General features: G+C 41.5%; 1 pseudogene; it reads right to left on the bottom strand.

Moving 5' to 3' along the window:
- Positions 1-4,823: 4,823 nt before the first annotated feature.
- Positions 4,824-13,333, bottom strand: LOC122106108 (annotated as a pseudogene).
- Between the last annotated feature and the right edge of the window lie 426 nt (positions 13,334-13,759).

The following is a 13,759-nucleotide window of genomic DNA, read 5'->3' as shown; positions in this document are numbered from 1 at the left end:
TGTGGCTCAAGTGGTAGAATGCTAGCCTTGAGCTGAAGAGCTGAGGGACAGTGGCCAGGCCCAGAGTTCAGCTCCCCCCCCAAAAAAATAAGTATAAAGCAGAGCTGGGTGCCGGGGGCTCATGCCTGTAATCTTAGCTGCTCAGGACGTGAGATCTGAAGATCACAGTTCAAAGCCAGTCTAGGCAGGAAAATCTGTGAGACTATTATTTCCATTAAACCACCAGAAAATCAGAAGTGGCACTGTGGCTCAAACAGTAGAGCACTTGCCTTGAGCTGAAGAGTGCAAGGACGGTCTCCAGGCCCAGAGTTCAAGCCACATGACCAAAAAAAAAAAAAAAAGTGACTAAAGCAAAAAGAGCAGGCATGTGACTCACCTTTTAGAGGACCTACCTTAAGTGCATGAAGCCCTTAATTTAACTGCTAGTATAGAAAGGAGGAAAGGATGTGAAGAAAAGAAGTAAGGGAGGAATTATGATATAATCAAATACTAGAATGATAAGTATTAAATAAAGGGATTACAGGTATTTTATATGAAAAGATACTGATTATTTACTAAAAGGAAAATTATAAAATGTGGAATTCAGGCTGAAATACATGTACAAATTTTTGTTTTTTTTTTGTAAAATGATACTTATGTGCCCCTTTAGTTTAAAAGTAGTAAATGAGTTTAAAACAATATGAGTGGTTAGAAATGAATCATTATTTCTTATCACTTTTTCTGCTATATTCACCACTTACAAAATCGAAACAATGTTGGTCACTTTAATTATTAATTCATTAATTTAATCTTTCATCTTTAGTGTATAGTCTATTGTGCACATCATTTAAATGTTTGAATTATTTTTGTTTGCTTTTTATCCATCATGGATCTTAAACTCTGGCCTGGACACTGTCCCGTAGCTCTTCACCTCAAGGCTTGCACTCTACCACTTGAGCAACAGTGCCACTTCTGGATTTTTCTGCTTATGTGGTACAGAGGAATTGAACCCAAAGGTTCCACATGCAAGGCAAACACTCTAGCACTGAGCCAACTTCCCAGACCTGATTTCTATTTGTCCTTCAGACATGGGACTTGAACACAGGGCATGGATATTGTCCCAGAACTCCTTTGCTCAATGCTAGTACTCTACCATACCAGTTTAAACCACTTAGTGGTTAATTGGAAATAGCAGTCTCATGGGAACTTTTCTGCCCAGGTTGTCTTTAAACCACCATATTCATTTCTCAGCCTCCTGAAAAGGTAGGATTACAGGCATGAGCCACCTGAACCCAGCTGCTCATTTTTTAAAAAAAAAATGTTATATGTTTAGTTCCCCCTCAAATACATACGAAGTGAGATGCAAATTAACTTTAAATACACCACCAATTGAAGATGTTGAGATTACAAGTGATTGCAATTTTTTTTACATATTTTTATATGTGGGGCTTGAACTCAGGGCCTGGGGGCAGTCCTTGTTTTTTTGTGCTCAAGGCTATCACTCTACCAGTTTGAGCCAGTGCCCCTTCTGGTTTCTTGCTAACCAGTTTATGAGATAATAGTCTCATAGACTTTCTTACCCAGGTTGTCTTTAAACCTCAATTATCAGATCTCAGCTTCCTGTGGTGCTACGATTACAGGCATGAGCCACTGGCACCATCTTTTTAAAAAAGGGACAACAATTCATAAGCCAGAAGCCTTGACTCATGCCTATAATACTACCTACTCCAGCGGCTGAGACCTGAAGATGATGATTTGAATCTAGTGGTGCAAAAACGTCCCTGTGAATCTTTTATCTCCCATAAACTGTTCAAGAAAATCCAGAAGTGAAGCTTTGTCTCAAGTGGTAGAGTGTACTCTTGAGCAAAAAAGAAGCTCAGGGATAGCACCTAGATCCTGTGATCACACTCCATTTCTTACACACACACACACACACACACACACACACACACACACACGAAAAAGTAAATAGAAAATATGAAGAAATCAATGAAAAATTTGAATATTGTAAGGACTTTTGGGTTTAGAGGTATGACTCAGTTGATAGGACAATAGCTATTGAATGAAACTATCAGGTACCAAGGACATAAAAAAGAATTATCTGCTCTGTATTTTCTTATTCTCATATGTTCTCATTTGGGAACACTCTTCTTCTTCAAAAAAAAATGTTTTAGCGGCTATATAGACCTGGGTTACCTTTCTGTATGTCAGGTAACTAGTACATTTCCTTCCTTTTACATAATCTCATCTGTTCCCACATTCTCTTCCATACCCTCCCTCCCATCTTGACCCTCAACTTGCATGGTTCACTTTCAACAATGTCCAGTAGAGCCAGAGGGCTCTGCTGCTGCATTTTTTCACCCACTTCCCACTAATTTTGTGCCCTTCCCCCATCTTCCCTGTATATTAGGTGAAGAATACAGACTCATTAGAAAATGAAAAGACAAATTAAGAAAAGTTCCTTTGTTTCCTTATCATTGCAATTCAATATATATATATATATATATATATATATATATATATATATATATATATATAGTATTATGTAGAAAAGGTGCTTGGGTATTATAACTTTGTGATTTTCGCCAAATGCTTCCTCTTCTGTTCTTACTGTAAATGATGTCTAGAATCCTGTACAGTATATCATATCCCATGGTGTTTTAAACCTCTCTTCCATATATCAGGGGAACAGGTACCATTTGTCAATTTGATGTTGGCTAAACTTTCTTAACATGATTTATTCTAGTGTCATCCATTTCCCTGCAAATGACATTATTTTATCCTTTCTAATGGCTCTGTAAAATTTCATTGTATATAGATGGCATAATTATTGGTTCCATTCATTTATTGTGGGGCATCTGGGTTGTGTACATTTCTTGTCACTGTGAATTGAGCAGCAAGGAACATGGTTGTGCAAATGTCCTTGCCATTTTCTAATTTCTCCACTTCCCCACCAACATTTGTTGTCTAATTCAAGATATTTGGATAAGATGGTATCTCAGAATTACTTTGATTTATATTTTCTTTATGGCCAGGGATGATGAACCTTTCCTGATATGTTTCTTTGCCATTCTTACCTCTTCTTATGAGAAGTCTCTCCTTAGCTCCTCTGCCCATTTGGTGATTCGTTTATTAGTTTTGGGAGGGGTAGTTTCTTGAGATCCATGTATACATTGAAAATTAGCCCTTTGTCTGATGTATTGCAGGTAAATATCTTTTCCCAATTTGTTGGCTGTCTTTTTAGTTTAGTGGCTATGTCTCTAGCCTGTGTAGGTTTTTTCCTTTGATGTAGTCCCATTTGTTGGGTTTCTTTCCTATCTGTTATGCCCCTGGGATTCTATTCAGGAAGTTCCTGCCAGTACCTATAAGTATTTTTTTAATTATTATTTTGATGGTAAAACTTTATTTACTTTTATAAATACATCGCAAGACAAAATTTTTCAAAAATACTTTCCCCCCCCAAAAATTTAAAAAATAAAGGAAAGCTCGTAATAGGTAGGCAGACTGTCTTGAGACCTCTTTTTGTTCTTAAGGAGAGCTCTCTGCTGTGTAGGGCAGGACAATCGCCACACACCCAACACTGCCATGGGTTTGGCCTTGGGGAGAGAAAAGCCCAGCCTGGACTGAGTGTCCTCTCCTGATCACAGCCATAGTTATACCTTCTAGTAATTAACACTATCTAGGATTATCTAGTATGAATCCTATTATAGTTGGGCTATGCTGTATACAATGTTAACCATTGAGAACATATCTCTCTCTCTCTGCATATATGTGTGAATTATAAAGTATGAGTTGGACTTCAAGTTCAACAAACACAAGGTATTCTCTACATGTTCCCAGTGCCCTATGAGGCTCTCTCAACAAGCTGTTCATCTTTCCTGTTTAGATAACATTAAACACCATTGTTTTGTTAGGTCAAGAATAAAGATGAGGGGTGAAAATAAACTTTTGCCTTTAAACAGTTTATTATCCTCAACCCCAAACTAGGAGTTAAATTAGAAAACATTTTGTTGTTGTTGTTGTTGTCTCCAGAGCGATTACTCCATTACTGGTGAGGCCTGTGAGGTGTGGGGTACACTCCCAGCCTCCCCCATGCCCTGCTGGACCACAGCCAAGGCCACCCTGGGCCTTCCACTGGGCTCCATCCTTAAAAAGCTGCCTAATGGAGGGAGGTCAGGAAGATCTGCATTTACAAGTTTCCCAGAATGTGCTAGAACTTTTTTGGGTCAGTTTTATAGAACTTTCTTGGTCAGTTATATTCCACCTCAATCTCTCCAGTATTTTCCAAGCAGATCAAGTCACTTGCAGATAATGAAGAAGCTTTGCGGCCCAGGGGTCCATGGCTTGGAATCAAAGATAGTATCAGGAGGCCCAGGGGTCTCGTGTATGGTAGAGATGTCCAGGTGATTTGAGTTTCTGACCTTCCTGTTCTCCATGAGGCCTGAGCAGTGCGGAGGGCAACGAGGAGGTGTCTTCTACAATAGCCACTGAAGTGAGGGAGGCAGAAGGTCAGCTGTTCCAATGGGCAGATGTGGAGAGGTTTCTAGAAGGGGATAAAGTCCTCTGCTTTGGGCAGGAGTATCAGTTATTTTTACAGAAAGCAACAGAGAAATTAATTTTCTTTTCTGACTACTGAAAAGTGGAAAGATGCTCAAGTTTACCATTTAAAGGAACAATAGACATTTCTAAAATCTCTGTCTAAACTTTGGTTTTCTTAAAAAAACACACAAAAAGCCAAGTCATCACAAAAAGTAATGTAAGTGGAGGCTGTAGGCAGGTACTGTTCTGTCCGTGGCAGTCTTTTGTGTAAAGTAAGGCGTATTGGAGCTCCAATTTTACTGATGCAGTGGGGTTTACTGGCTATGCATGCCGAGGCAGTGCAAGTCGTCCGTGCCCTTGCTGTCGAAGCCTGGGAGGGGCTGACCATACTTGTCCACGCACCAACAGAAGCCCCGCTTTCTGCCTTTGGAGGGGCGACACTGCTTCTTCTTATAAAATCCTTTCTTGTCGCAGTTGGGGATGTGCACACCCCTGGGACTCAGCACATTGGGGAACTTCAGGTGATTCAGGGTGTCTTGCATCTCTCTAAGGAAGGGACCATATTCTATCTCCAGTTTGGACTCCGAGGAGAAGGTCTGGGTGTCCGTGCTCTGGGACTCATAGTCGACTTTGTATTGCTGGCTGTCCTTTGCGTGACCTTTCGTGATGGTGTTCAGCTTCGCGTGAATGGAATGGAACTTGGAGTCAGGCACCCTATGTGTGCTGGGAGGGGCATGGCTCTCCAAGCTCCCCGTGCCTAGGTCCTCCTCTGACTCACTAGCATTTCCTGAGGCAGAGGGCGCCAGCAGCAGGTAGGCGCTCAGCCGGCCAGGATGCTGGCATTGGCGCAGAACACGCGGCCATCCAGCAGCGCCTGCAGTGGGCGTGGCTCGGTTGGTGGCAGCTGGCAGCTGAGCCCCTAGCTGCAGAGTTCTGTGTAGACACCTCACGGCTGGCCCTCCCGCAGAGCACATGTCAGGCAGCTGCCACAGCCTGGCTCGCGCACCAGCTCGGCACACGCAGGCACTGCAGGCAGAGGCTCGCACTGGGCCAGCGCGATCCCATCACAGTGCTCGCATTGCAAGATGGGACCCTCGTCACCGGTGGCCTGAGGAGCAGGGCCAGGGCGGTGAGTAGAGCTGCCCTGAGCGCCGGGCGCCGCCGGAAGCATGGCGCCCATTGCAGGGACCAACTGGAGTAAGCAGATACTGGGTCAAGGCACGCAGTGTGAGATTGCAGGATCTGGAGCGCAACTACCGGTGCTCGGCGTGCAGCTGCCCAGCTTCCACCTCAGTACCTATAAGTTCTAATGTCATCCTTTTTCTGTCTTATAGTAGTTTGGCTGATTTTAATGTAGTTAATCCATTTTGAGTTGATATTAGTGCAAGCAGAGATCCACTTCCAGTTTTCTGCCTATTGATGTCCAGTTTTCCCAACACCAATAGTTGAAGAGGCTATGATGTCTGTGTATGTGTGGTGTGTGTGTGTGTGTGTGTGTGTGTGTGTGTGTGTGTCTGTGTGTCTGTGTGTCTGTGTCTGTGTCTGTGTGTGTCGGTCGTGGGGCTTGAACTCTCGGCCTCGGAGCTACCCTTCAGCATTTCATCTCCAGGCTAGTACTTGAACCACAGTTCCACTTCCCATTTCCTTGTGGTTTATTGGAGCTAAGAGTCTCATCAACTTCCCTGGCCCTGCTGGCTTTCAACAACCATTCTCAGATCTCAGCCTTCTGATTAGCTAGATTAAAGGCATGAGCCACAGTCACCCGGCAAGGCTATGTTTTTTCCACATTACATCTTTCACTCTTTTGTCGAATATCAGATGATTGTAAGTATGTAGTTTTATTTCTGGGTCTTTTCATCTTTTTTAATACGTTTTTTTTTGTAAAAATAATGTACAAAGGGATTGCAGTTACATAAGGTAGGTAATGAGTTCATTTCCTCTCAAGCATTGATACTTCCTCCTTTGTTTTTCCCCTACCATCCCTACCCTTCCACCTCCACAACTACTTTCCATCCCTCCTTCCCACTCCCTGCCTAAATTGTAAAGTTCGTTTTTGAACATAGTGTCTTGATCTCATTGTTAAAATGGGTCAAACTGTATCCCTAGTTAAGCATTTGGTTTTTTCCCTTCACCTCCCAAAGCTAGAGAAATGTACATACAAGATACAGGGCACCAACATCAAAGAAAAAAAAAAACACATAAATTAGGTTACAAGATTGGGTGGAAGAATGATGACTGTTGACTTAATTTAATAAGTATTCTATAGTTTTTAATGGTAAGGTTTATTAACTCAAAAGGGGAGAAAAAACATTCAGAATAGTGGAATGTGGCTACTACTCATTTGATGTGTATGGATAGATTATGATTAATAAAAATATATCTATTAATTCCCAGTGGTAGACTGCTATGCTAACTGGGAGGAGACTTTGGTAATGCCAGGGGTTTGAATACTGGTAATGAAGCAGAATATGAGGGGAGAGCATTTGCTAAAGATGTAACTTCCTAGGCTCATACTAAATACATTGAAGTAGAATGCTAAGTGATGATCGACTGAGCACCAAATTTTATTTGTTGACTTTTTGTTTTGTGAAGTCCAGGGATTTGAACCTAGAGCCTGGGTGCTGTCCTTTAATTTTTTCTCAAGGCTAGTGCTCTACCAGTTGAACCACAGCTTCAAGTCCATAATTTTGGTGGTTAATTGGAGATGAGTCTTTCCAAATTTCCTCTTTGGGCTTGCTTCAAACGTGATCCTCAGGTATCAGCCTCCCGAGTAGCTCGCATTCCAGTTGTGAGCCACCAGAACCTGGCTAGAATCACATTTTAAAAGTGTTCTCTAGGTGAATCAGATGTGTCTAGGTACTATGTGAGCATTTTGGTTCCAGTGGGTTATGTCAGATTTAGAATAACATCAGAATTTTTCTTCTTGTAACTCGCAGCATCCAATATCTATATAATTTATTCAGATATTCAGGTCTGATCTTCTTTTCTTCATTGTACCTTTTTATTCTTACTTCACAAGCAAGCACATCAGTGATGTTTTCCTTTTCTGAAGCAAGTTACATCCTTTCCCATCAATGAGGGATGTACTTGCTGCTCTTACTGCCTGGAGTACCTGCTTCTAGTTAATTGCATGGATGATGGCTCTCAGGTTAACTATCTCCTCCTCAGGAATATCTCCTCACATAACCGCTGTGAAGTTGTTGCCACAAAACTACCAATGTCATGTCTCTGATTTATAAAAATTATCATTATGATTTCTGGTTTTCTTTTCAGCATGAAATTGATGAGGAGAGAGCCACATTCACTTGTTTCTCCAACACCTATAATAGTGCCTGGTCCTTAGTGCTCAGGAGCCTTGCATAGGGATCAGCCTTCTCCAGCTCAATTTATCTTAGCTTCTGGTCAAGACAGCACTTGAAGCTGATGTCTGGTGGCTAGCAGTCATTCCCTCTCATTCTTTGTGCCTTTCTGTGTTGCTGAGTCCACCTCAGAGCAAGATCAGTGCCTGACACCTATTTGCTGCTATGGAAAGATGGCTATGACATCATACAAGTTATGGGCATTGTTTTGTGAAACTGTGTGCAGAGACGCATCTCCACACAAGTTCTCCAAGGCAAGTGTCTCCCATGCCCAGGAGTCCATTCCACAACTCAGCATCCTAACTATCACCTACTCCCTAATGCACTCAGTGTATATTCCCATTTCCATTAAAAAAAGAAAATTCAAGATATGCCTTTGATGATTTGTCATTGAATTACTGAAACAAAGTATATAATTTTGGGGCTAGGAAGGTGGCTTAGTGGTAGAGTGCTTGCCTTGCATGCATGAGGCTCTGAGTTCAATTCCTCAGAACCACATAAGCAAAAAGAAAATAAGCTGGAAGTGGCCCTGTGGCTCAAGTGGTAGAGCGCTAGCCTTGAGCTGAAGAGCTGATGGATAGCACCCAGGCCCAGAGTTCAAGCTGACAACCGGACCCCAAAAAAAGTATATAATTTTATGTATTTGTAAGTCTTTGTCCATCTCTCTTGAGCCCTTGGCATATTTCTATGTGTTTGCAGCTTGGGAAGGGAAATAAGGTTTAATTCAGGATAGTCAAAAACATTTTGGGAGGGAATGCCAACTTTCCATCTGATGTTCTACAGATGGCCATCTTGTCACAGGAACTGAGTAGACTGTCATACCATAAGAGGCTTGTCCTGATTTCTACTGACTTTCCTCTGGGGTCACAGAGTGTGATCCTACTGCATACGTGTCGCTTGGCTACACTCGAGGGACCAGGTCTTCTCTGAAAATCTAGTGGCATGGGGGTAAGAGAAACTAAAACTCAGAACCCAGCTTCCCACATCACTAGGATTACAGGCCTGAGTCTCATATACTAACTCATAACTGCCTTTTTATACATCGTGTAGCCTGTTTCATTATATTCACCTCATAGACAGATATACAAATATATGTTTATATTTATCCATCTATTTATAATCAGTGTTATATCTAGAAACACAAGAATATATATTCATATAATTATAATCAAAGTTATATTACCACTTTCCCCAATAATATTTTGCACTAATATTATGTGAAAAAATACTTAAGATTGAAAAAGTTAAAAGCCCTTGTAGTATGAAAAATCATATTTGATCTTATATATCATATAATATACTGTATAAAATGTAATGAATATAACATGTATTTCCATATAACTGATTTAATTGCTTCTTGATTTTGTGTTTGTCGATCTATATAAGCCTTCTTTCTTCTATTGATGATGGCTTATACTTTCCAGTGTCGATATTTTTTATGTATTTTGTCAAATATATTCAGCCCTAAGTAGAATTTTTATGTTAATGGAGCCAAATTTTTCTTCAATATTTCCCAAAGCACAATGAATATGTATATAGAATTGAACTCACTGTTGGAAGAAAGTCCCACATACCATTATAAGTATTGTAGCATTTGTCCCAATTGACAGAACAGCTTTCTAGGTCATCTGATCTGGTATGTCCTAGATCTTTTGTAGCCACCTTATCACCCCATGCAGGCATTGCCTGGCTTCCTTGCAACTCCCTGTGCATTTAACCATTCCCTTTATATCCAGTAGGCTCTCTTGATCATCCCACTGTCACTCTGTTTTCCCACACACAGAACACACGTGCATGGTGCTTTACATTGTAGGTTGAAAAAAAAACACATTTAAGGCTCATGAATTGTATAATATAACATAAATACTGACATTTTAATAACGTTAGAAAAATAACTAGCATGATCATTTTACAACAATCAGGACCAAAAAGAAATATAACGATTTTCTAAAGAAGGGGGAAAGCAATCTCTAAATCTGGATTGTCTTCTAAGTTGGCTTCAGACACAAATTCTGCCTCAGAGTCCTCAAAAGGATCTACTTCCTCATTAAAGGCAGTATTTTCTTCCCGAGTCTAGGGAGGGACAGATCTTATTTCTCAATTGGAAATTGGATCCCCAGCAGAAGGACAGATTGGTCTGGATATTCTGTGAGGACAGATTCCCTTTCCTCAACTGAATCTAGACTTTGAACCTAACTTATTGGTTTTCTTGAACATAGACTGGGGTCATTTTCCATTAGCACATATTTACCCTGCACTCCAGGACCAAAACATTTTTTACTGGTTTGGATGTGATCTAGGTGAATTGTGAACATCAATGGAAGACATTCTGGATCATCTTCTTCCTTGGTGGTATGTGCAGGTACACCTATATCACATGTGGAGTTCAGAACCAGGGGGATATCCACAGGACTCAAAACCTAGTTGGGCCTTTCTACACATTGAAAAAAGCCTCTATGTTCACATGCTTTCTGGAGTCCAGTTTTGGCTTCCAATCTCCATCAGTCACCATAGGCGACATCACTGATGGGTTCTTTATCTGGAGTTCAGCAGGAAGTTCTCTACAGTGACACAAACATATGAATGTAAATAGGTACAGGAGTCTTAGAGTAGACTCTAGAAGTTAAAGTGTGACTAAACTTCTATGAGGATTTAGTAGGAGAAGCTGTAGAACTTGAGTTTGGGCTGAACACTGATGAGAAGGTAGGGTGTTTCTAATGAGTGGTTATGTCCAAGTTCTTTTAAAAAGGGAACAGACATTACCCAGCATAGAACATCCATAAAAGAACATTTTGCCAAGCTAGGTAGTACAAAGGGCTCTTGGCAAAGCAGGCCCATCCCTTGAGACCAAGGTTCCATCCCTACTCAAAAGCTCTAAGGCATCTAAACAAGGACTATTTACTCTTTTCCTTGGTCTCACGGGTCATGCATTGCTCCAGCTGGTCCAGAAGAATATGTAAGCAGAACAGCAAGTCTGAAGAGGGCATGTTGAGCTTGTCATACTGTGTAAGTTTTTTCAGGATGTCAAGTTTCTTGTGCTCATAAAAATCATCAAGGTAGAAGTCCTTCGAAATAGTTAAGATGGAACAATTGATGCTGTGGGCAGATTGGTGACAAGGAAAATGAGAGTCTGCCCTCTCCATCCTGAGCCTTCTGCCATAGACCCTTTGTGGCAGGACTAGAATGCTGGGAAGTGGGAAGAGACTCCTGGAAGCAGAATTCTCCTCACAACCCACTTCTGGAAATTTCTAATGCAACCCTCCAAAATTCTCCCTGTGATGGGCAGAGAAAGTTGTTTCCCCACTGTATCTGACTTGCTACACACAACCCTCCCTGTCATCGAGGGATTTTGATCCATGCTGGCCTGGTCATAAACAGAAAACCCTGTAATAAAAATGGCTACAGCAGCGCTGAGCACAGGTGGCTCATGCCTGTAATCTTAGCTACTCAGGAGGCTGAGATCTGAAGATCCCAGTTCAAAGCAACTCTAGGCAGGAAAGTGTGTGAGACTCCTATCTCAATAATCCACTAGAAAACTAGAAGTGGCACTGTGGCTGAAACAGTAGAGCACTCGCCTTGAGCTCAAGAGTGCAGGGACAGTGTACAGGTGCAGAGTTCAAACCACATGACCAACAAAAACAAAAGTGACTAAAGCGAAAAGAGCAGGTGTATGGCTCACTTTGTAGAGCACCTACCTAAAATTCATGAAGCCCTGAGTTTAATTGCTAAGATTGAAAGGAGGAAAGAATATGAAGGAATGGATGGAAGAAAAGAAGGAAGGGAGGAATTTTGATATTACCAAATACTGGAAGGATGTGAAGTATTAAAGGTATCACAAGTATTTTATATGAAAAGATAGATTGTTCACTAAAAGGCAAATTATAAAATGTGGAATTCAGGCTAAAATACATGTACAGTTTTGTTTTTCTGTAAAGTGATACTTACGTGCCTCTTTAGTTTAAAAGTAGTAAATGAGTTTGAAAAATGGAGGAGTTGTTAGAAATGAATCATTATATCTTATCACTTTTTCTGCTACATTCACCACCTACAAAATTGGAACAATGTTCATCATTTTAATTATTAATGTATTAATTTAACCTTTCATCTTTAGTGTATAGTCTATTGTGCACATCGTTTGTTTGAACTCTTTTGTTTGTTTGTTTTTTGTCCATGATGAGTCCTGAACTCTGGGCCTGGGCACTGTCCCTCAGCTCTTCACCTCAAGGATATCACTTTACCATTTGAACCACAGTGCCACTTCTGGCTTTTCTGCTTATGTGGTACTGAGAAATCGAACCCAAAGGTTCATACATGCAAGGCAAGTACTCTACCACTTAGCCACCTTTCCAGCCCTGAAATCTTTATTTTTTCCTTCAGACATAGGCTTGAATACAGGGCATGGGTGCTGTCCCAGAGCTTCTTTGCTGAAGTTTAGCACTCTGCCATACAAGATTAAACCATAGTGCCATTTCTTGTTTTTTAGTGGTTAATTGGAAATAGGAGTCTCATGGGAACTTTTCTGCCCAAGACTGGCTTTGAACCAACATCCTCATTTCTCAGCTTCCTGAGAAGGTAGGATTACAGGCGTGAGCCACCTGTACCCTTGTGCTCATTTATTTTCTTTTAAATGTTATATAAGTTTAGTTCCCCCACCCAAATACGTGCAAAATGAGATGCAAATTGGCTTTAAATAAACCACTAGTTGAGGATGCTGAAATTACAAATGATGGCAAATTGTTTTTAACAATTTTTAATATGAGAAGCTTGAACTGAGGGCCAGATTGAAATCCCTATTCTCTTGTGCTCAAGGCTATCACTCTACTAGTTTGGCCCACAGGGCCCTTTTAGTTTCTTGGTAACCAGTTAATGAGATAATAGTCTCACAGACCTTCTTACCCAGGCTGTTATTAATCCTCGATTATCAGATCTCAGCCACCTGAGTTGTTATGATTACAGGCATGAGAAACTGTCACCAGTTTTTTAAAAAGCAACAACAGATTACTTTAGGGGAGGATGGAGGAGGAGAAGCTAGAGGCTAAACAAGCTCTCACATAGAAAATAGTTGTAGTGTTCCACTGAAGAGTCCTAGGTCAGAGAATGACCAAGTGTGCCATCACAGTACAGTTTGGCCAGAGAGGGAAAATCCAGGCAAGGAGACAGATCTGAGCACTTGCCATTAGCTGCAGCTGTGGTGGTGGCGGCAACGGCAGCAGCCTAGCCGCCAAAAGAACAACACAGAGTCTGGGACAATGGTGCCAGACACAGCAGGTGACCGGATTCTACTTAAAACCAGAAAGAACTGATAAGTAGCAGATACTTCATCCTGCTTATCACAGACCAGAGACAACCCAGGAACCAAGACTCCAGCGTGAGTAGAATCCTGACATACTCACTCCTTCTTAGGGAACAGAGGAGGGAAGGCCACCCTTACCATCCTCACCCCCGGAGACCTCCATATTTGATATTGAAAAGGCCCAGCTGAGCAGCAAGCTCCAACTCAGGCCTTGGAAAAAAATCAAAAGAGTCATTTAGGAGGTCTCAGGCACCTGACCTGACCTGCCAGGCTCAGCTCCTCCCTGGGAAAAGTCACCCAGCCCAGGTAGACAAAGCTCTGCCCTGAGGGGAGTGACTTTCTTCACTGGGTAAACAGAGCCAGAGGCTGCCCCTCCCTACAGCAGCCTAGACAATCAAGTGAAATTCAGTAAACATAAACCCTGAGAATGGCTCTAGGCTGGGCTCTGTGAGTGTCTCAGAAGTTACCCCTCAGGAAAAAGCTGCAATTTGCTGAAAGGCCTCAATTCTACCCAGAACATAGCCTCATCACAGCATCTTCAAATTAGAGGAAACAGCCATCTTCCTCTTTTGTGAAACTCAAAGCAGAT

This window comes from Dipodomys spectabilis, unplaced genomic scaffold (genome assembly GCF_019054845.1).
Source record: "Dipodomys spectabilis isolate Male_0828 unplaced genomic scaffold, ASM1905484v1 ptg000037l, whole genome shotgun sequence".
NCBI lineage: Eukaryota > Metazoa > Chordata > Mammalia > Rodentia > Heteromyidae > Dipodomys > Dipodomys spectabilis.
Note: the sequence above shows the minus strand (reverse complement) of the source record. Positions and strands in the feature narration are given on the sequence as shown.